The sequence below is a fragment of the Parasteatoda tepidariorum genome, chromosome 1 (assembly GCF_982258835.1).
Source record: "Parasteatoda tepidariorum strain Cologne lab strain chromosome 1, Ptep-v5.0, whole genome shotgun sequence".
NCBI lineage: Eukaryota > Metazoa > Arthropoda > Arachnida > Araneae > Theridiidae > Parasteatoda > Parasteatoda tepidariorum.
The window spans coordinates 137,801,421-137,823,585 of NC_141755.1; the positions used below are offsets into that span (position 1 = coordinate 137,801,421).

Sequence of the window (22,165 nt, forward strand, 5' to 3'; positions counted from 1 at the left end):
AGGGAGGCCAAACTGTAGGAACCCGACTAGTTGGAGCAACAGTGACCGAAACATCCCAGCTTTTAGGCCTTTCTAGACGGTGTCTAAAGTCCTGACAGCATACACATAGCGTGGAAAAACAAGCTCAGCACAGCAAAATAGTGGACGGAAAGAGAAACTGAGTGAAAGAGACCGACGGGTATTGAAGCGGATTGTAATGTCTAAAAAGAAAACAATTGCAGCCAAAGTGACCGCAGAGATCAATCAGCATCTGGATTTTCCAGTGTCAACAATTACAGTTAGGAGATACCTTCATAAAGAGAACATTTACGGCAGAACAGAATTCTCAAGCCTTCAAAACCTAGGGTGTTTCCATTATTTTGATAACCACCTGTATATATATATGCTTATTGATATATTTTATTATAAATGAAGTAGTGACGGGGCCATTTCCAAAGGCCCTGCATGCATGTCTTACTACTATTTATGAAAATACAATTGAAATATTACATGGATTTACGTTACAATTGTCGTAAATTGATTTGAAATGATTCAAAATTTTAAGTATAAATGCTTGTAGAAAAGGAAACTTTTTACTTTTCAAAAGGAAGGTTCTGTAACATTCTGCTACTAGTTCGACACGTCGCTGCAATTTTGCCACTGGGAAAATGTTTATTGGTCGTTTTTAGGGGTTACCTCTATTGACTTCAAAATGTTAAAATATACATGATTTTTGCCCAGTGTTTTTAATTTTAGCTATTTTCATTTTCTTGGTGCGGAAAAGCCACTGGTTTTGGTATCGTGAAATCAGAATCAATGAATAACATTTTGTGTTTATAAGAATAATCCCTACTGATATAATTATGAGTAAAAATAAATTTACCAATTATGATGATGGAACTATTTAAATGAAAGAAAAATTATGATATTGTTTAAGTTTGGCTTTATTTTTATCAGATACAAATTAGTTAGCTTTAAAGGATGGGAAGAGGTTTGTTTGTTTGAGGTGCTTAGTTTTTTCTAAAAAGACATAACTATGTAATATCTTTAAAGTTTCATAATTTGTTATAAAATTATTTTAAGTGTCAAGCATTACTTTACTGTAAGTTTGAGTAATATTTGACACTTTTAGTCAATAAATACTAATACAAATACTCCACTTTACTATTAGAGTTAATTTTAACAGTCGCAAATATAAAGTGTGGAACCTATGCCAATATCTTCAATAAGTTGAAAAAGTTTTTTATTATGTTCTTTAGAAAATCAGTTATGTTACTTTTCTAGTTGTAACTTTTATATTCAATTTAAGTATAGGAGAAATACAAAATAATCTCAATCTGAACTGTAACTTAAAAAGAAAATTGCAAGACTTATTCTGTTTTTTTTTATAACACTTTATGTAATTTATGAATGAAATACCAGGAAGAAAGTTCACCTAATTTCATCATATGTTTTGTTTTTTAATATTTTAGTAACAATGAATTATCTTAATTAAAAAGTATATTTTTTCTTAACTATTCACATCATTCATTACCAAGAGTGATATCTTCATAATGATAAAATTTTTGTCTCATGGTTTTAAATTTTTGAGATTAACTAAAAAGAAATAAATTACTATTATATTTTTACTGTTCATTGGTTTTATCCCTTTGTAGCTTGGTGAAATTCTTTTGTTTTAAGGGCATCACCAAGGATCTTTTCTAGTAAATGCTTCTATGGTTTTATATATATTAGTGCCAAAAACATTTCTTTAGATATATTTATTATTTTTTTAAAACTTTTTTCTATATTTAAGAAAATAACAAACTATCTTCTAGGAAAAAATAGTTTAGTTTATGATAGTATTAAATATTTTTACGATTTGATTTTTTATAAATATTGATATATTTATCTTATTATCCAAAGATTTTGCAAAGCTTGTATTTAATTTTATTTTAAATTATTTGGTGATTCATATTGTAAATTTTTTCTAGTACATTAATGGTGGAAGCTTGGAACAGCTTTTTCAGAACAAGCATATTGAGTTGTCATGGGAGACAAGAATTAAACTGCCATTAGATATAGCTCATGGCATATGTTACTTACATTCACGTGGTGTTTTTCGCAGAGATCTTACTTCAAAGGTATGAAACATCTGTTATGATTTGACCTCATCTTTCTTTTCATTCTGTGTTTATTCTTGTGTTGCTGGCATCAGATTTGTTTGATTAGTATTTTATTTACTTGTATTTTAGTGTGTGCACTGGTAAGAAATTACCAGCTATTAAAACTATTTTTACATCTCATAATTATGGAGAACTGTATGTGTATTGTAAGGATAATAACTGAAATTTTTTTTTAGAGTTTATCTTTTTTTCTATAATTTTACCTACTGGTTATGAGAATATGTTGGCTGTAAAATTATTAAATTATAATCAGTTATTTTTTTAAGTGTTATAAATTAAACAAAATAAAAATTTTAAATTTACCTAAAATAGTTTTTTAGTTTAAATTTGTGCCATGCTTAACATAGTGCCCCAGCACGATGTTTTTCTTCCCCCCTCCCCCTTTTTTTCCCTTAAGGTTTTTTTAAAAAATTAATTAGACCTAAAGTGCTTAAACAATATTTTTTTAGTAGATTTGAATTTTTAATACTTGTAAATCTTAATTGAACTACTATGACATTTAACTCTTTGACACACAATTTTTATTAAACATATTTTTTATTATTTAATATTAATTTAGGTCAAAATGAGTGAAAAATATTATATTTAGCACTTTAATAATTTATGGTTATGATATACAGCTATGTCTTTTCTTGTGTTAAAGATTAAATCTTCCAAACACTGCTCACTTCCAAACAATAATTTTTCAAATTTGCACTTAATTGCAGTTATATATATTTAAAAGGAAGTTATTTATCATTGAAATTTCTTTAATTTACAAAATCAATAATTGATCAATTTTAATGGGATTAAAAAGAAATAACTACTTTCTTTGGATTTTATATTTTAGTGTAAATATAATTGTGATAATCTTCTAACAATTTGTTTTCGTAACTATTACTGATTTTCATAATTTAAAAATACCAAAATATATGTGTTTGTAATTAGAATATATATATGAAAGGGACACTGGCGTCCCACTTGCATCAAAGTGTCTAAGATGAATTGAGATTAAACTGTTCCCAGCGCAAGTTCAGTTTAGCTAAAAGGTTTCAGGCTAAGGCAAAACTTTTCTTTCACTAAAGTTCTCTTTTTCTGAAAGTTAAGGAATTATACCAAATTATACATATATTATAAAGAATTATACATTATATATATATATTATAAAGAATTATACATTATATATATATATATATTATAAAGAATTATACATTATTTCTTTCATTGCAAATTATGGCTTTAATTTGACATATCGTTGTGCATGCAACTTTAACACAAATTTTTTTACTTCAAACATTTGAAATCTTTTATCTTCATAAGTTACTATAATGTTCTAATTTGCTGCGCATTTGCAATATATGAGACATAAAAATGTGTTATTATTTTTATTTTAATATACATTTCATTTATATAGAAAATTTGAAAGTTTTAACTTTTATTATTATTGTATATGATTTGTAAGTAGTGATACTTTGTTCTACAGAATGTCCTCATCAAACTGAATGAAGATGAGATGACCCAGTTGTTGGGGATTTTGACTTAGCAGAGAAAATACCAGATTCAAGTTAAACTGTAACTGCCCATGAGCCTGTATATATTTGAATGTTTATAGAACATTATTTTAATATATTTTCTGTATTAATCTGTTAACTGGGTGAGAAACAAAATAGCCAAACTTCATTAAGACTTCAGCAATAGATTATTCTTTTGAAAAAATTGAATTCTTGTGTCCACCTTTTATTTGGTTAGTCCATCTTAATTTAAACAGCTTCCTTAAACTTTAAAAAAACTTAACTTTTTTAAGTTTACTTTTAATTAGTTTAAGATAAATCAGATTAGTTGTAACTGTCCTTCTTAATGCTGAAAAACTTGTAACCATTTTGATGAAGGTACCCAGCTAATGGATAAATATCTCAATCAATTCAAAACTCCCGTTTGAATTTCTGGTTTCTTATATATGATGTTAGCACTTTTTAATTGGTAGATAACACTGATGGAAGTATCAACAGATGGCGATAATTTTGGTTTTTTTTATTAACCCACTGGCGGTTAAGGAAATGGGCAAAATTGGGAGAATGTTTCTCCCCTACACACAGTTCCCCTATCAGTTAACATGGGAAAACCGGTTTTGCTATGCAGAGAAGACTGCAGGTTAAAATGCGACTTTTTACGTGCAGAACCGTCAGTGGGTTAAAGCATATTTTATCTGTAACTTAATTACAGTACCAGTTTATTCTTAATATATGCTATGTTAAAATAATTTGTTTATATGACTGAAAAACATAAAACATTGGTTTATATGTTTGTTTGTTTTTCTGTACTTTGACTTTTTCTTCTTTTTTTTTCATGTAATCTCTAAATATTTGCCTTGGATTTCAGAAACTCTTAAGGCTTCCTAAACTCTAAAATACAATTTTTACCCCTTCAATTTGTTTTCTTCTTAATTGTCTATGTGTGTGGAAAGAATTGTATATATTTGTGTACTCAAATTATTAAGTAATGGTATGATTATTTTAAACTTATTTCTATATTTTTTCTACATCGATAACATTAAATGTCACCTTAACAATGGCTATTGCATTGTCAAAATTAGTGTTCTTATGAAATATTAAATTTAAGTTATTTGATTTTCCGAAGTAAATATATCAATTTACTTTGGAAATTGATGTATTACAATTATGAATTGACCAAAGTAAATATATCAATTTACTTCGGTACCTTGAAAAAAAATGTTTTATTGTAATATTAAAATTTAAAAATATGAAGGAAGGATAGTCACTTTAGAAGGCCTCTTTTATCCTGTAGTGTGCTTGGTGATCATGAATGCTATATTTATTCTAGTGGTAGTAAACTAAAGCAGAAATTTTAAAACAAATAAATTTTTTGTTCAATGTTAATTCAAACTTATGAGCTTTTGTGTATCAGACTTTTCATACATTAATTTAAATCATTTGCATGTAGTGGTGAACAATTTTATTTTAAATTTAGTTAATTAAAATATTAATACTTTGCATTTGCTATCATTAAAAATATTTTCTGTAACTAAGAAAATTCTGTAGTTGTTAAAGGGTTTGTGACACAAACTTCTATGTTGTGCAATAACTGTTGCAGCATAACCATAAAGTGTCTATAAAGAAAAAAAGATCTGATTTTTCTCTTTTTTTAAAATTTGGAATTTTTTTGTAGAATTTATTTAATTACATTCAAAATTAGCATGTCTCAAAAATATATAGCATTTTTAAAAGCACTTGAATAATTCAATATAAGCTTAATATGTATATATTTTTTTAATAAAAGTGTAAATATCTTTTTAACAAAGTCTAAATTATACATGCTAGTATTTAAACTTCTTTTGTCCTTATTTTGAGACTTTTTCTGTTGAATTATAAATTTAACTGCTTTTTATAACTAAGCTTAATTGTTTTTTCTAAAATATTATGATGTTATTTGTTCACTTAAATATTAAGAGGTTATTAAGGTATTAAGACATTATTTGTTTATTTTAGGGATCATAGTCAACTTTTACTAATTGTTGGTTCATCTTATTGGATGACACCTGAGTGTTAAAAGGAAAAGTGGTATAATGAAAAGGTAAATATTTTTTAAGGTTCAATGCATCATGGGCAGTGGCACTTGACCTTAAAAAATATTGATGTAGGACATACCGAGCAGTGATACTCAACATGACCAAGTATATATTTTAGCCGTTTATTGCAGTAACATATATACATTCTGTTGCTGGGTAAAAACTAACAAGATTAAACTGCAATTATAAAGTTTAAAAAAATATATTTATTTTAAAATCTTGAAGCAATCACAAAAGAAGTACTTAACAAAATACCTGATATTATAAATTGAACATCGCCCACTGGTAATTTGACTGAAGGAACAAAATAATGTATTACAAGTATTAATTCTGTAATGAATTACATTTGTTGTATCTTCTAACAGCCAATTGACAAGCAATACAATTAAACAAGGAGCTTCATAAAAAAATCCCTATTGAAATAGCATTTTTACACAGATATTTAATTTGAATAGATATTGAATAGACACATAATAAAGCGAGTCTTATTTATACAAATCAGTTTAAGACTTTTTTTTTTGCTTTAAAATGTTCAGTTTTTTTTATTTATGCTGAAATCCCTTTTTGAAATTAATTAAAAAGTTTTAACTATCTTTGATGCCTGTTACTATTAAAAATTATGAATAAACAGAATAAATGTTCATTTAATATAAAATCATAACTGTAAAGTATTACAGTTTTTTTCTATTTTGATGACCATAAAAATTCCTAAAATTAACTATGTGTATAGTTCATTATGCAACAATTATCATGAAATTTGTATTATTTTGTAAAATCTACTGGATTTTTTTCTATCCATGTTGGGAGCTATGTTTTTATGTTGACTTTTAAATTTGTGTCCCATTCATTTTGTCCAGAAACAGCCTTTCACTGAAAGAAAGTGGGAAAAACTTTTATGAAAAGAAAAAAACTGAGAAACTGGAGGAAATGAATAAATAAAATAACTATTTTCAATTTATTTATTTTAGTTTTGTACAGAATTTTAAAATACATGAATCATTTAGATTTAGTCGCATACTAAACAAGTTTCAATGAACAAAAATAAGTATGTTATTTGTAATTGTGAATAAATTTTGTTATTTGCAGTAGTACGCAATCTTTAGTATGTGATTTGTTAATTGAAAAGCATTAAAAAACTGATTATGATATTTTAACAGTTTATGGCATAAACTGTTTAAATATGATAATAACTGCCTTTTTAAAAAATATAAAAATTTATATTTCATTTCTAACATGTAAGTAAAATATTAAAGCTCTACAATAATTTTATTTTCTTTAGAAATGCATTAAATTTATTTTTATTCCTAAGTGTTGTTTTTTTATTATAATGATGTATTAAACAGCTTGGAAATTAATACTATTATTTGAACTTCATTGCAATTAAAAACTGTTTTTTCCACTTCGGTTGAAAGAAGCATAATTTATTTCTTACTGAATCTAGAAACTTGAAACAACAATATTTCTTCTATATATATGTATGTTAATTTTAAATTATTTTAAGCTCTATTAAGTTATACTTATTTAAAACTAGTATAAAATTTAAATTAATTTATGATTCATTAAATTTTTTTTTTAAAATTACATTAAAAAAATAAATGTTTAAATTTTATTTTTCTTTTAGGTTTGGTAAAATTCCAAACAAAATTTTTGAACAATACAAGATGTCTTGCCATGAAGAACAACAAAATCTTATTGCAGGTAACATTTAAATTGTTTTCTAGTTGCACATTTTATGTGTATATGTTTTTATTTCTTGGTTGTTTTATCATAGTAGTTGTTTATGAATGTATTTATTTCTTAATGCCTCATACTATAAACATGTGAAAGTTATATTAAAAATTTATGGAGCAGCTAACTTTTGATTTTGCAATGAGTGATAACAAAACTCAATCTCAGAAACAAACTTTTCAAATTAAGTTTTATGTTAGAATTAAATCTCTAATGATTTTTTTTATTGAGGCTATTCAATTATTGTGCTATGAGAGTTGAATTATAGTCTATCATAAACAAATGCTTCATAGTGGCTATATTCTGTTTTGTAACATTTTTGTCTAAAGCACTAATACCACAAAACATAATTGTTTATATTTAATTTCATAATAATACTTGAGTGCAATGTTCTAATTTTCCATTGCATGAAATTTTTGAATGATTCTTCGATACTTTTGTTTTGCTGTATTTCAAGCAATGCGAATACTCTTCATCTTTTTATGGTGGTTTATATAATCAAGAAAGAAAAAGAGTTTTTTTTAAAATCAGAAACTTAGTTATTTTATAATGATCATGTAAAGTCTCTGAAAGCTATTTTGCATTTTATTAATGTATATAGTGCTTAAAAAGTACTTAAAAGGTGCTTATTTTTTGTTGAAAGATTTGACTATGCACCCTGTTATATATTTCATGCAACGAAAAAAAAATTTCTTATTTTATGTTGCATAAAATATTTGAACAATTCTTTCATACTTTTATATTGCTATATCAGGGTGGCTACCCTCCTGGAAAACCTGGAATTATCAGGGAATTTTTTTGTACTAGAGAAAATCAGGGAAATTTGGATAAAAGCCTAGAAAGATCAGGGAATTTTGAAGAAAAGCAGGAATTTTTTTTCTTAATTCAAATTATTTTACCATCCGTTTAACCCCCTTTTTTTAGATGGACATTTATTGCCAAACAGTTGAAATATCATCAACTTAGCAATACCTTACTTGCATCAAAATTTGCTTCATTATAACCCTGTTAAACTAGAATACCACATTAAACTCCCATGGTAGCTAAATGAGTGAATAAACCTTTGACCTCTTTGGAGAAGATGGGACTGTATAGTTCAGAATGGGCAAAGATTGTGGGGGAAGAGGTTAGGATATTTGCTTCTGATAATAAAAGTGGATTTTTTCCCCTTTTAGTCTGTGGGCTGAATCCATTTATTGTTCTAGTTTGTTTCAATGCTATTGGGATAGTTTTTTTTCTTCTTTTTTTTGACAAAATTTTTTACTTTTAGCGTAATAAAATTCTCCAAAAATTACTTGGTTATACAACAAAGGTTGGTTATAATAACAAAAGATTTTATATAGCACTAGCTTTTGTGCACTCAGCCAATGAAATCAGTGGATTATTTCTCGGCAAAGCCGATCAATCACACATTTTCTTGCAATCACTAACAGCAATATTTGACAATGAATCGTTTCAATTGTTGCATTTCTTCTAATTTTCTCAATTTCAGTTTAGCCTCCTAATTCATATTTTAATTATAGAAAGGTTCTTTTAAGTACCAACTACAGTAGATAACCATTTATCCGGTATCCAGAAAACCTGGGAAATGAGAAAATTGGGAAGAATTTTGCTTAGTTTTCGCACTATTTTGAAGTAATATGGTAAATATTCTATTTTTGCTTCAAAATACAAAATGTGTAGTAATTAAAATGTTAAACGTTTGTAAGTGTTGTTTGCAATCTAGAGATATTTTTGAAACTGTTTCTCCTTTTACCTTAAAAAGCTGGCAAAGACTGAAAAATGTATAAGAAATATGTTAAATGATGTATTAAAGTAAGATCTCAAAAGTTTTTATTCATGTGCAGGCCCCACACTAAACACTCCAAATTACTAGCCAATAAATTATCCAAACATTTATTAAAGGTTCAAATATAAAAAGTGTTAATCAAAGGAAAGAGTTCTGTTGCATGATATCGCGTAATGCAGCAACAGACATGTGATCTGAATTTTTTTCCCTTTGCTTTTTTGTTGCTTAAATTATCTGGACTTAATATAATTCTAATTGTTATATGACATATCCATAAAAAATTACTGTAATCGAATAAAATAAACAAGATTTATTAAAAAAAAAAAATCATATTGATGTAATTTTCATGATCAATAGGAATATATATTTTTCTTAACTATGGAAAAATTGTTCACGAAAACTCTATTTCTTTCGCTGAATTTACAATTTTATCGCATTCGGCGAATATTCTGCATGGGCTCTATGTGTGTCTTTCTTGGAAAGAAGGAAAACAAAACTTTGTTTTTTTTTCTGTACTGTACAAGGGCAGGTTTCTAGTTGTAAAAACAATTGACTAATTTAAACTAAAAAACTATGTGGTTAGATTGGAATTCTTTAAATATTTTTATTTCAACTAAGAAGGCAAAATGAATAAGATTTAAAGAATTTTATGGAGTTTTCTTATAGAGTGCGCAAGAAAAAATTTGACAATTCTGCATTTACTACATTCATTTTTGTATTCTGACTATCTCTTAGAATAATGCTAATTCCTAACAAACTACATTATTTATTCATTGATACTTTAGGTATTGGTTTACTTTACTTTAGGTATACTTTAGATATTGGTTTAAATAAAATAGGATCAATGAATTTTATAAAGAGCTCTGTTTAAATAATATAAAGTACAAAATAGCTTTATATTGAAATATAAATATAGTGTCTCTTAAAAAAGTTCATACACTAATGACTTTCAATGAAATAGGACTTTGTATATTAATTAAAATGAATATTTCAGAATGGATATATCAATAAAAAATATACTCTATTCTTGGCAAAACTGCATAGAATATTTTAAAAACAAAGCAAAAGTTTATTTTTAAGAAAGTCGTCGTACACTTTAAAAAAAAACTCTGCTTATTGGTAAATATTCTAATTTTTAGTATAATTAGAATATTTACCAATTAAATTTACCAGTAGCAATTTTAATATAAAACAAAGTTTCCAATAACCAAATTTTTGGCTGATAATTGTAAATTGTATTTTAAAATATTTAAATAAACAGGTTAATTCATTATGCCATCAATTAATGACTAATTACCTTATCCCTGTGATATGCACCAACATACAAAGACACCACCATGCTTAACTGTTCCAACTATTTTGGATAAAGTTCCTCATTTTTTCTGCTTCATAATGCACATCAAAACCCAATGTATTAAGTTTGTTTCCATTAACCGATTAAACATTATTACTACATTAGGGATCTATTTATCATTGATTTTGCAAAGTAAAGCCTCATCGAAAATGAAATTTAAGCAGAATATTTTTATTAAATTTTGCAGAAAATTTTACAACTTTCAAATTGGAATTTATGAATTTTTTCGCAAATTTTATAATTTTAATCTCAGATCACGCTGATATGAAGCATTTTACCTCATGTTGCATAATGGAATGGGACAAAATAGACAAATTTAGCAATATTCATTACTGAATTACCTCTTATGATGACAAATAATCATCTTTCAAATGTTGTCTGTTGAATAATTATGACTACGAGCCACTTATAAATGATAGAAGATAATATTATGGAGTTAGCCAGCAAAAATCTATATATATATTTCTCTTACACGGCACAAAAAAAAAGTCTCATTACAACTCCACGAATGGCAACGTTAGAAAATCGACTAATGATTGCTGCTAAAAATGTCACATGGCAACTGTCACATGAGGTGGCTCAACATATAGCGCTTTTAAAAACGGATATTTCTCTTACACAGCACCAAAAAAAAGCCTCATTACAACTCCTCGAATGGCAACGTTAGAAAATCGACCAATGATTGCTGCTAAAAATGTCACATGGCAACTGTCACATGAGGTGGCTCAACATATAGCGCTTTTAAAAACGGAAACAATAACCAGAGTGAGCATTATCAGGTTGTTCAATTCAGATTCATGCCCTAAAAACATGATAATATTTAATTTAAACTCAATTAGGAATTAATTAGGCTGGCCTTCTCCATGACTATAAATAAGTCACAAGGTCAGAGTTTTGATAAAATCAGTATAGTATTGACTGAACAAGTTTTTAGTCATGGACAACTTTATGTTGGCCTGTCAAGAGTTAAGTCATTTGACAGCCTTTCAGTAATTGTTCCAAGATGCCAAATCTATAATTGTGTTTTCAAAGAAATTCTAAATGCTTAGTGTTAATTTCTTAGAGCTTTGCAGAAAAAAAATGTTTTTTGGAAAAAATTTAATTGAAACTTCTATTGGCAGTAGGCAAGGGGAACTGCCAAAATCAAAACTCCCCGATTAGAAATGCAGCATGGCGACCTCCACGTGGTACTTCTCGGGTAATGCTAACAGCTATGCATTGTAATTTATTGTATGTAAAACATCCTTATTTTGTTCTAAAATGTTATGTACTTTATCACAAATGTTAATTAATATAGAAATTGATTTCAATAATGCTGATCACCAAAAAATATTTCATTTGGCGATAAAACAAATTTTTGTGTTCTTGAAAATGAAAGACTTTTTGAGGGTTATTATCTCACAAGGAAAAGTTAGGGTTTAAAGTTTATATTTTTAAATAATAAATTTTTTTCTAAAACTTTCAGAATTTCTAGCATTAACTAATATATTATACACATTTAGTTGAATTTAGGTGAGTAACTGCAATATTTGATAATTTATTTTGCTAATATGTTTCTCATTTAGCTAATATTTTGATTTTATCACCATGTACAATCTAAATAGCTAATATACTTTTTTAAAAGCCAATAAGAACATTGATAGAATTGTTCTACATAAGTACAATACTATGTCTTTGGTGATAAAATACTATGTCTTTGATGATAATATACTGTGTCTTTGTGCTAGAACATTGTGTTCATTGGTGAGCGAGTGCAGCGAGCCATGGTTCACGGCGTGAACCACGTAGGATTGCGTAGCAATTCTCGGGGGTTGGCGAGTGTTAGCGAGCAGGGGGCAGAGCCTCCTAATTAAAATATAATTTTGCTAACAAACGTTTGATACTAAATTGCAAATAAATAAATAAATAAAAATTAAGTGAAAATAATTAAATAAAAAAAAATTAAAGTAATAGACACTAATTTTAATTCTGAAATCCGAAAGCATTTAAGTGTACAATGATTGTAAAGTAAAATTTTTGTTATTTTTTTATTGATTTCTTAAAAATAAACTTTTGCTTTGTTTTTAAAATATTCTATGAAGTTTTGCCAAGAATATATTATACATCTTATTATTAAATACCCATTCTGAAATATTCATTTTAATTAATGAAAAGAGCCCTATTTCAATAAAAGTCATAAGTGTGCGAACACTTTTGGAAGCCACTGTAAAAATAAAAAATTTTGGGATATAATTGCTTAGAATCCTTTTCTTTTACTTAATGAAAATATATGAAACAATACTTATTCAGGGTTTTTTTTTTTTTTTTGGTCACTCTTTATTTCACATTTGGTACACTTTGTGAGAAACCTACTTAATGTATCATATTAAAACATTTTTTATTCTCTAAAAACAATGTATTCTACTAGTTAAAGATATTTCCTCCACATCTGTCTTAATTTTTTAAAAATTTATCCAAACATTAAAAATAAAAGAACAATATCTTACTAAGTTACAAATTATAAGAAACAATATCTTACTTAAATAAAATAGTAACCGGACATGATTGTCTTGCAGATCACCTTCACCGTATTCGGATCTTCTCAAGCCCTTACTGCCCCCTCTGTAACTCTAATATCCCTATCCACACCACATCCGCCACTGTGCAGTCGTTAGGGGCGACTCCGAGACTGGACTTTATTGGAAGGCCAGAGAGCTTATGAGGCATTAACTTCGGTCAATTTATTGTTGTGTCATCTTTACTTTTGTTCCTGTTCATTTATTTTTATTTTTGTCTTGCCATTGGAAATATTAAAAAAAATGAATGAAAAAAAAAATATTTCATAATATGGAGACTTTTCTTGTACCTATCCTACACTTTATGAGAATAAAACTTGACGACCTGGAAATTTTAATATGTTTACATGGAAAAACCTGAAAAAAATTAGGGAAATTTGAAACTGGATTTAAGTGACCACCCTGCTCAGTGTTGGTTGATGTAAATATAATTGTATTTAATGTAAATTTTTGTCATGTAGAGGTTTGTTTGATTTTAATTGAATCCATTCTATGATATTTTCCTGATTTTAAACTGGGTCTTATTGTTATTATTATTGTTTATTTAACCTTATTTTTCATCTTCTCTAATTATAATTTTCTATTTACAATACCAGTTTGCTTTTTACATTTATATAACTATTCTGCTTTAGATATTTTAATAATATTTATAGCATTTCCCTGAAAATGCTCATACGTCATGAATTTTGCAGAAAATTTCCTAAATTGTAAAGGCATTTTTTACAATAAAAAAATTTTGAATGATAAAAATATTTTATTTAAGATTTATTGCAGTGTTATATTATTATTAGTTTTAAATCTAAAAGATTTTAATAAAATTTACTGGGGTTTATTAGTTTTTTATTTACTTTTTCAAGTATTTTTCTGAAAAATCTACTCTGAGCTCTTAAGCTTTTCAACTTATTGTAAAAATTTTGGGAATGTATTATTTAATATTTGGCCTTGGTTTTACAGACTACTGTAGTGTTGCTACAGCTTACTTGTTATGCAACCTGTTCTCTCTTTTTTATAATATCTGATTTCTTCTTTTTATAGTCTCTAATTTTAGATTGATTTTTTTTCGATTTTTCTATTTCATGTTTTTGAATGTTTGCATTTTTTTAAGTCCAGGGGGGAATTTATAATTTTAAGTGAAAAAATTGAAAGTTGTATAGATTGCGAATGGTATTCATTGGTAAAAGACTATTATCAAGAAAAAATAAACAGAATAATAAACAAAAAAAAATCAAGAAAAATAAACAAATGACTTTGAACAGACAGAGAGTAAATAAAAACTATTAAAATCTTTTTTGAAAGAATTCATTTAATTGAAAAGTAGGCTTACAAAGATTTATCTGCAGCTAATTGTGTATTAAATTTTTTGTCATTTTTTACAAAAGTGTGTTTTTTATAAATCTTATTTTTATATACTGATTGTATATTATGATTATAAATTGTATTCATTTCATGTTAGTTGTGCTTCTAACATAGGGAACGTATTGTAAATAGAGAATACTTTTTTATAAATTTTTAGATGGTAATACAAATTTTTCGGGAAAGTGGGCTGCAACATAAAAAGCTTTAATCTTTTTATGTTATTTTATTATCTAAATCTTCTTCTTAATTTATTATTCAAAACTAAACGTTTTCTCACACTTAATTATTCACTCATAATTTTATTCACACATATAAATTTTATTCTTTTCATGTTCATTGTGCTTCTAACATAGGGAAAATATTGTAAATATAGAATAATTTTTTATAAATTTGCCTGGAACTTTAATACATATATATATATATATTATTGCCATTCATAAATTTCATGTTTGAAATACTTATTGATTTTAATTTTATAGCTTGTGGTCTTTGAAGGTGAAAAATAAATTTCTATGTGGTTCTTTGATTATTTTTCTGGCATTTGCCCGGAATTTTTATATTTAATATTTTTGCTTTTCTTAAATTTTTGCTTCAATTATTTATTGATTTTAATTTACAGCTGGTATTTTCTACAGATGAAGAAATTGTAGTATGATCTATTGACTGGAAGTTCTCTTTGCCTTTATAATTTCTTTCTAGCATTTGCCTGGAACTTTTATATTTCATACTTTTCTGCCTATTATAAATTCCATGGTTAAGGTATTAGTTGATTTCAATTTATAGCTTGTGGTCTTGAGATAAAGATGAAATTGCAATATAGTCTTTGGATATACAGTTTTCCTAGTTTCTTGTAAAAAAAAATTCTGGCATCTGCCTGAATTTATTACTTTTTTTTTCTTCCTTAAATTATATTTCCTTGTGCTTGAATTTGCAAATTGCACTTGTATTTTTCTGACTTTCATTAATGGTGACATTTCCATAATTCAGTTATTCCTTAATCTTAATTTAATTAAAATGATCTTAATTCAAAGAATCATAATATGATTAACCAGCTGTTTTCCTTGCTACTGAAAGTTTTCTTTTGAACCTGTAGTTGTTGAGTTGCTATTTTGAAACTAATGTATTTCAGTTTGTAATGCAGGATTGTCACAATGCATTTGGATTTGCAGCTATCTTAATTTACTGGTACATGTGTGGTTCACTCTAAGTATCTATTCTTTGTTTTAATTGTGCTATAATCCATGAGATATTTTACTAAGAACTTAATCTAGCGTTCTTGATCTCTTCTTTCAAATTTAACCTACAGACTTGGTTTTAATATTTTCTTGGTTTTATTCTTAGTTTTCTTTTCCTGGAGTATTTTCTCTAATTCTTGCGTAGAAACATTTCTTCATTTAGTACTTTTACTATACTATACCTAAAAGTACTAAGTAGTACTTTTTTTTGTTATTTCATTTTATTTATTATTGGTTGCTCACACAGCTATTACCTTTTCAGTTTATAAAAATATATGCCTTTTAAGTTCATAAATATATATATACTAATACGTATGTATATATTTTTCCATCTTTCAGCTTTTAGGGTTTAAGGGTTTAGTTAATGCGCATAATCACATTTTTATTTCAGATTAGTTTAAATGTTTCATGTGGTATCATTCCTTGGGATAAGTGTATGAAGTATCATTTAGCCATATATGTATATGGCTAAATAACTAACTCCGTTGAAGTTGATAATAGTAAATTGTGCAACTCCTTGGAGTTGGTGATATTTAGTCATTAGTTAATGAAAAGAAGGCCAGAATGTTCTGATATTGAAAACTTTGAAGGGTATACCTTTTATTTTCTGTTGATTTGAAGAAGAAAAACAACATTGTGAAAACTTACAAATATTAGGTTTCTGACTTTAATATTTTCTTGCTGTAGGATTATTATTATGAACTATTTTCTTTTGGATAAAGTTATAATTTTACAGCTTTGCTTTTCTTATTAATCGTTCGTTTAAGTAACTATATTTAAATTTCCGTTCACAATTTTTTTTTTCTAATACAGTTTATCTTGAAATTCAATTTCATAATATGTGAGTTGTTAAACATAAAGTTTTTTTCCAGATTATTTTTAATGCTCTAAGCATGAAAGTACTCTTTTCCACAGAATTATCATTCCTAAATGATTTATTATATGCTAAATATTCGTTTCCATTAGAAAAGGTAACATCAAAAACTTTACATAAACCAATTTCGTGCTTAGAATTTGGTTTAGTTTCTTGTTATATAAGGTTTCTTTACAATATGAATCCAATTATTAAATTATTCTCTCCTTGCAAACTTGTAATTTTGCATCAACTTGCACTTTTTTTCTTGCTCTTTAAATATTTCTTCTTACAATTGTATTTCTACAATTGTAAGTAATTGTATTGTAATTCTTACAATTGTATTTCAGCTTGCTCTTTGATTTAGTTAAAACACACAAGCTTATTTCAAATTACTTTAAATGTTTTGGGTCTTAGAGCACTTTTTCCTTATAATTAGTGTGTGAAGTATCATCCTTTGAGTCATCAAAAAAGATATGGCTAAATAACTGACTCCATTGAAGTTGATGTTAATAAAACTATGCAACTCTTTGGAGTCAGTGATATTTGGCAAAGAGTTAATGACGCAGAAGCAAGAGAGTTCTTATGATGAAAATTGATTTAATTGACTTTGCCCAGGTATGACTTTTTTTTCCTGTTAATATGAAGCAATCCAACATATTTGGTCAAATTTAAAGATATTGAGATTTCTTACTGTAAGATTTCTTTTTAATGTTCTTAACACTGTTCCTAAATAAAGTTTCAATAGTGTTTTTCTAAACTTTTTATACTTGCCTTTTTTTATACAAAAAATTATTTTTTTTTGGACAATACAGTTTATTAAAAGTAAAGATAATAGATTGCAGATTGGAAATCATAATGAACAGATTCTTTTCTGAAATTAATTATTTGACAGAAGCAGAGTTTTCTAGAATATTGCCTTAAAGGACTATAAAAGCATAATTTTTATTTGAAAACTATGAAAAGTTTTAATGGAAAAACAGTTTTAATACAGTTCTTTTAAAGTTTAACATTCAATTAATTGAAATCAATAGCTCTCCAAATGAATCTATAATAAACTTTTATTTTACGTTTGATTAATTTTTGAACTACTAAAATAGTATGTAACTTTGCGAATTTGTTTTGAAAAAATTTAATAAAGGGAAAAATACAAAAATAACTTCTCGTTTACTAAAAAACTAAAGAAATAAATGTTTGTTTTTGCATGATATATGTTTAGTACCTTTAGCCCCGGTAAATTCTATAACATCACTCTAAAACAAAATAGAGATCAAGCAATTTTTTAAAAATGCCCTCATTTTATGGGTTTGTTTCAAAAAATTAAATTAATTAATCATCAAGCAATTTTTCTCTCAAAAAATATATTTGCCTGCTCTATCTTCTGGAAATTCTTTAAAATCACGGAAAAATCAATACACTCAATTACATTTTAAAAAAAACTCAGCACATTCTTTAATTTTTTAAACGATATGCTAAAAACTGACTATTTTGCTTTTTTTTAAATGTTTTTACAGTATTTAAAATTATTTTATCTAAATCCTCTTTAATAAATCGCAAAACTGTTTAATTAATCTGTTACTTTACTCCCCAGAAGCAGAAAGTGCCTAAAACTGTGACGTACGTCGCAGAACAAACGAAATCCTGCAGAACAATTTGTATCTTGAATAGAATTCTCTTTAGCTTTGACCACTTGCTGTTTTCCTGGAGTGATGTTGCTTTAAAAGAGGAACATTTGACACCCTGCACAAATTTCAGCACATTTATCAGTATTCTCCCTCTCCCGTATCTTTGCCATTCTGAGGAGGAAATTAAAGAATAAGCTTTTGGCTATAACATTTTTATAAAATGGGTGTATCAGTGTTTAGCAGACAGCAGGAGAAATCGATCACCTATTTTATCAAGAAAGCTTCTAAATCAAGCCGTTAAAGAATTAAATTCCGAGATTTCCAATTTCATAAAGTTTATGACTTTTATATTTTCCATTCCCATTTCAAAAGCAATTTGAGAATCGTGGGGATCCACGATTGACAGAATTGTTTCTGAAAGACCAAATGCTTTCGATGGAGATGAAGAAGTTGTTGGAACAACAGCCAGCGAATGTTTGTGTTTGCAAATGGTGCACCATTTGGGCACTTGTCCCTTCGAAAGATTTTTAAGGCAGCCCTTATTTTAATGTTCGGATCTTCATATCATAGGTATTTTATTTATAATTTATCATCATCATCGTCGTCATTAACAAAAGTTGTACTTCAAAAGTGATTGAAAAAGTAACAAATCAAGAATGTTTGCATTGGTTTAAAAAATAATGCAGTGTATCTGTGTATAATCCTGTATTTTAATAAGTGAAAATATAGTATTTTAACGTAAAGTTGACTTTTTTTCGCAATGAAATGCATGCAGAACATTTGTATAAATTAATAAGTCCTGTTGCAGAACATTTGAAAATATTCTGCTTATGGGCTTTACTCTATCTAGTTATAAATTAAAATTTTTATCACGCCTAAATAAGAAATGAAACTGCCGTTTTTTATTTTTACATAGATTAACTGATGAAGATTTTTGAGATCACGACGGGAAATAAGAAATTATTATTTTCTTTACATAAATTGAATTTCTAACAATTTATAATATTTAATCTGCCATAATTACTAAGAATGATTTCGACCGGCATTTCATGAACACTTAACTAAAGTCGTTGCTTAACCGCTTCCCTAATTATCCCGAGTTAACTCGGAATATACTGCAAATTATTTATCAACCCGAGAAAACTCGGGCTTAGCACAATTTGTCAGTTCGTTTTGTTTTATCACGATTTTACTCGGTCGGAAGCGAAAAACCTGCTGTTTGCCAAGTTTTATTTGTATGTTGGACTGCACACGTGTTTTGTGCGATTGTATAAACGATGGCTGCTGAATATACATAGCCAATAAGAGTAAATGATGTATTCCTTCACTGACGTTTGAAAAGTATCACTTAGTGTTGTGTAAGAACTATCATACAAAGACTAATATTTAACTTTTTTCATTTGCTCGGAATAGTAAACTGATTTTAAATGAAATGTTTCTTACACATGAAAAAATTCAAACAACAATTTAAAACTTGTGCAATATCTTTTGTTTTAGTTCCTCGTATTTATTAATAAAATAAAAAATATGTTCATTTTTTGCATTTTTTTTTCTTTTTCAAAATAATTGGTATGGGAAGTAGTTAAAAGATGGGGGCTATATCTATTTTAGTTGTTCCCAATTAACGCAATCAATGGATTTTTAATCTACTCATATCGCATTTGCCGATGACCGATGTTTTCGCTAACTGTTTGGCAAACTCATCCAAGATTTGCAGTCAGCGCTTTCTTTGTCATCCCCAGATGAGGAGAGAAATGGAGAAGTTCTGCAACTAGGAGTAATGTTTGTTTGGGAGGTTTAAAAAGATCTGATTCCGCTTTCTATGCGTGAGCTGGTAATCCTACCTCTTCAAAAACAATGATTAGAATAAAGATCTTCATGATTAAAAAAATATAAATCTCAAAACTATAAAAAAAAAAGTTAGAATTTAACACCTCTTTATATTTAAACTTTATTGATTTCAGTAAAGCCTTTGATTCAGTTAAGAGAGAGAAATTATGGGAAATTTTATCACTTTATAATATACCATCGAAATATATTAACATAATCAAAGATATGTATTATAACAGCAAAGCATGTATAGAAGTAAATGGAGAATTAACTGAATTCTTCTTGGTAAAAACTGGCGTGAGACAGGGATGTATTTTATCAGGATTTTTATTTATACTGGTGATAGACTGGATTATGCGAAACAGCTTGAAAGATGAAAAAAGAGGAATAAGGTGGAATTTCACAACTACTTCAGAAGACCTTGATTTTGCTGATGACATCGTACTTTTTTCATCCAAGTGTACAGACCTTCTGCATAAAACAGACAAATTCAACAAATATTCAAATAGTGTAGGTTTATTCATTAACAAGAAGAAAACTAAAGTAATGAGAATAAATCAAAAGAAAAATGACAAAATCAAAATCGAAAATCATGAAATAGATGACATAGAGTCATTTAGATATTTAGGTTCTATTGTAGATAAAAAAAAAAAAGGTGGAAGTAGCGAAGATATTAGACAGAGAATAATCAAACCAAGAACATGTTTTAAGGGATTACATAAATTTCAGTCATATATATTGAAATAAAGACAAAAATAGTTGTTTACAAAGCTATTGTTAGTGCAGTACTATTATATGGCGCAGAAACCCGGAAACAGACTAAGATCGAAATACGAAAATTAGAAATCTTTCAAAACAAATGTTTAAGATTTATTTTTAAAATTTTCTGGCCTTCAAAAGTATCAAGTCAAAATCTATTAAAGAAAGCTAAAATAAAAACAATAGAAGATGAAATTAAAAAACAAAGAGGGAGCTGGCTCGGACATATCCTTAGAATGCCCAAAGAAAAAATTACATCTGTTGCGCTTACATGGGCCCCTGATGGTAAAAGAACAAGAGGAAGACCCAGACTTACCATCCAGCGCATGCTTTTGGGCGAATTAAAAGAATGTAGAATATCTGGCTGAGAGGAAGCAAGATCTAATTCTAGAGACAGGAGGCGTTGGAGGGATATGCTAGAGGCCTTAAGTGCCCAAAGGCACGTAGAGGATAAGTAAGTAAGTATAAAAAAAAGAGAAGAAAATAGTAGAAAGTGAAAGTTAAATGAAAATTATTGCAATCTCAAGTGAAATGTGTTCTTGTTCCTGTTTAATTTATCTGGTTTCAAATCGACATTGCCATTTTGAAATGGAAAATAAAGTTATTTAATTGACAAATTATAATTCTGATGGTCAGATAAATTCTTTTCCTCCCTCAGCAGTATTCAAAGTTTAAGCATTAAAAATTTCACAAATGCATACCTTAAACATTTTTAAAAATAATGCATAAAGAAGTTTCCAAAAAGTTAATTACCACAATTACTTTGATTATCCTATATGATTTTGATTAAAAACAACTAGATAAATTTTGCTCAACACTATTCCCTTCTCAAAATGTTATGGAAACAAATTATCCCAATTTTAAAAATATGTTGTTTTTTTCTAATTAAAGTAGTTTTTATTACTGATAATAAAATTTTATAGAATTTTTTTATGAATTTTTTGAATTAAAAATATTTTTTCGTTATTTTAATTGTTTAAGCTTTATTTTGAGATTAATTCTTTCTATTGGAATAAACATTACCTTTGTTTATATAAATTATGGTTGTTGAATAAATGATATTTTAAATGGTTTATTTCAAATAAAAAAGAGTCAATATGTTACGGATGAAATGTTTCAGTTCCGCTCTACATAATATCGTTATCCTATAAGAAAAGAATAAAACAATGAATTTAAATGAAGATTAATTATTCAACCCTATCGTGTTATTTCCCTGATTTTTGAATTAACAGTTTTCTTTTTTTAAGTATACCTGTAATATATACCATTTTTTTGTCAATGAAAGCAAAGGACGTGAAAGAAAAGAAAACATTGAAATTAAAAATGAAATAAAGGTGAGTAAGGAAAGAACAAATAAGGCTTAAATTTCACA

The 22,165-nt window shown here is 27.1% G+C and overlaps 1 long non-coding RNA gene across 3 annotated transcripts; it reads left to right on the forward strand.

Annotated features, from left to right (window-relative positions):
- The first annotated feature begins 82 nt into the window (after nucleotides 1–82).
- On the forward strand, nucleotides 83–13,407 carry LOC147817081 (uncharacterized). 3 transcript variants are annotated; one of them, XR_015430204.1, is made up of 5 exons: nucleotides 83–2,102; nucleotides 3,607–3,695; nucleotides 5,630–5,714; nucleotides 7,331–7,407; nucleotides 13,136–13,407. It is a non-coding gene; the product is annotated as an uncharacterized LOC147817081 (long non-coding RNA). The 3 variants fall into 3 exon arrangements; XR_015430206.1 differs by lacking the exon at nucleotides 3,607–3,695; XR_015430205.1 differs by lacking the exons at nucleotides 83–2,102; nucleotides 3,607–3,695 and adding an exon at nucleotides 3,708–3,867.
- Nucleotides 13,408–22,165: the final 8,758 nt, after the last annotated feature.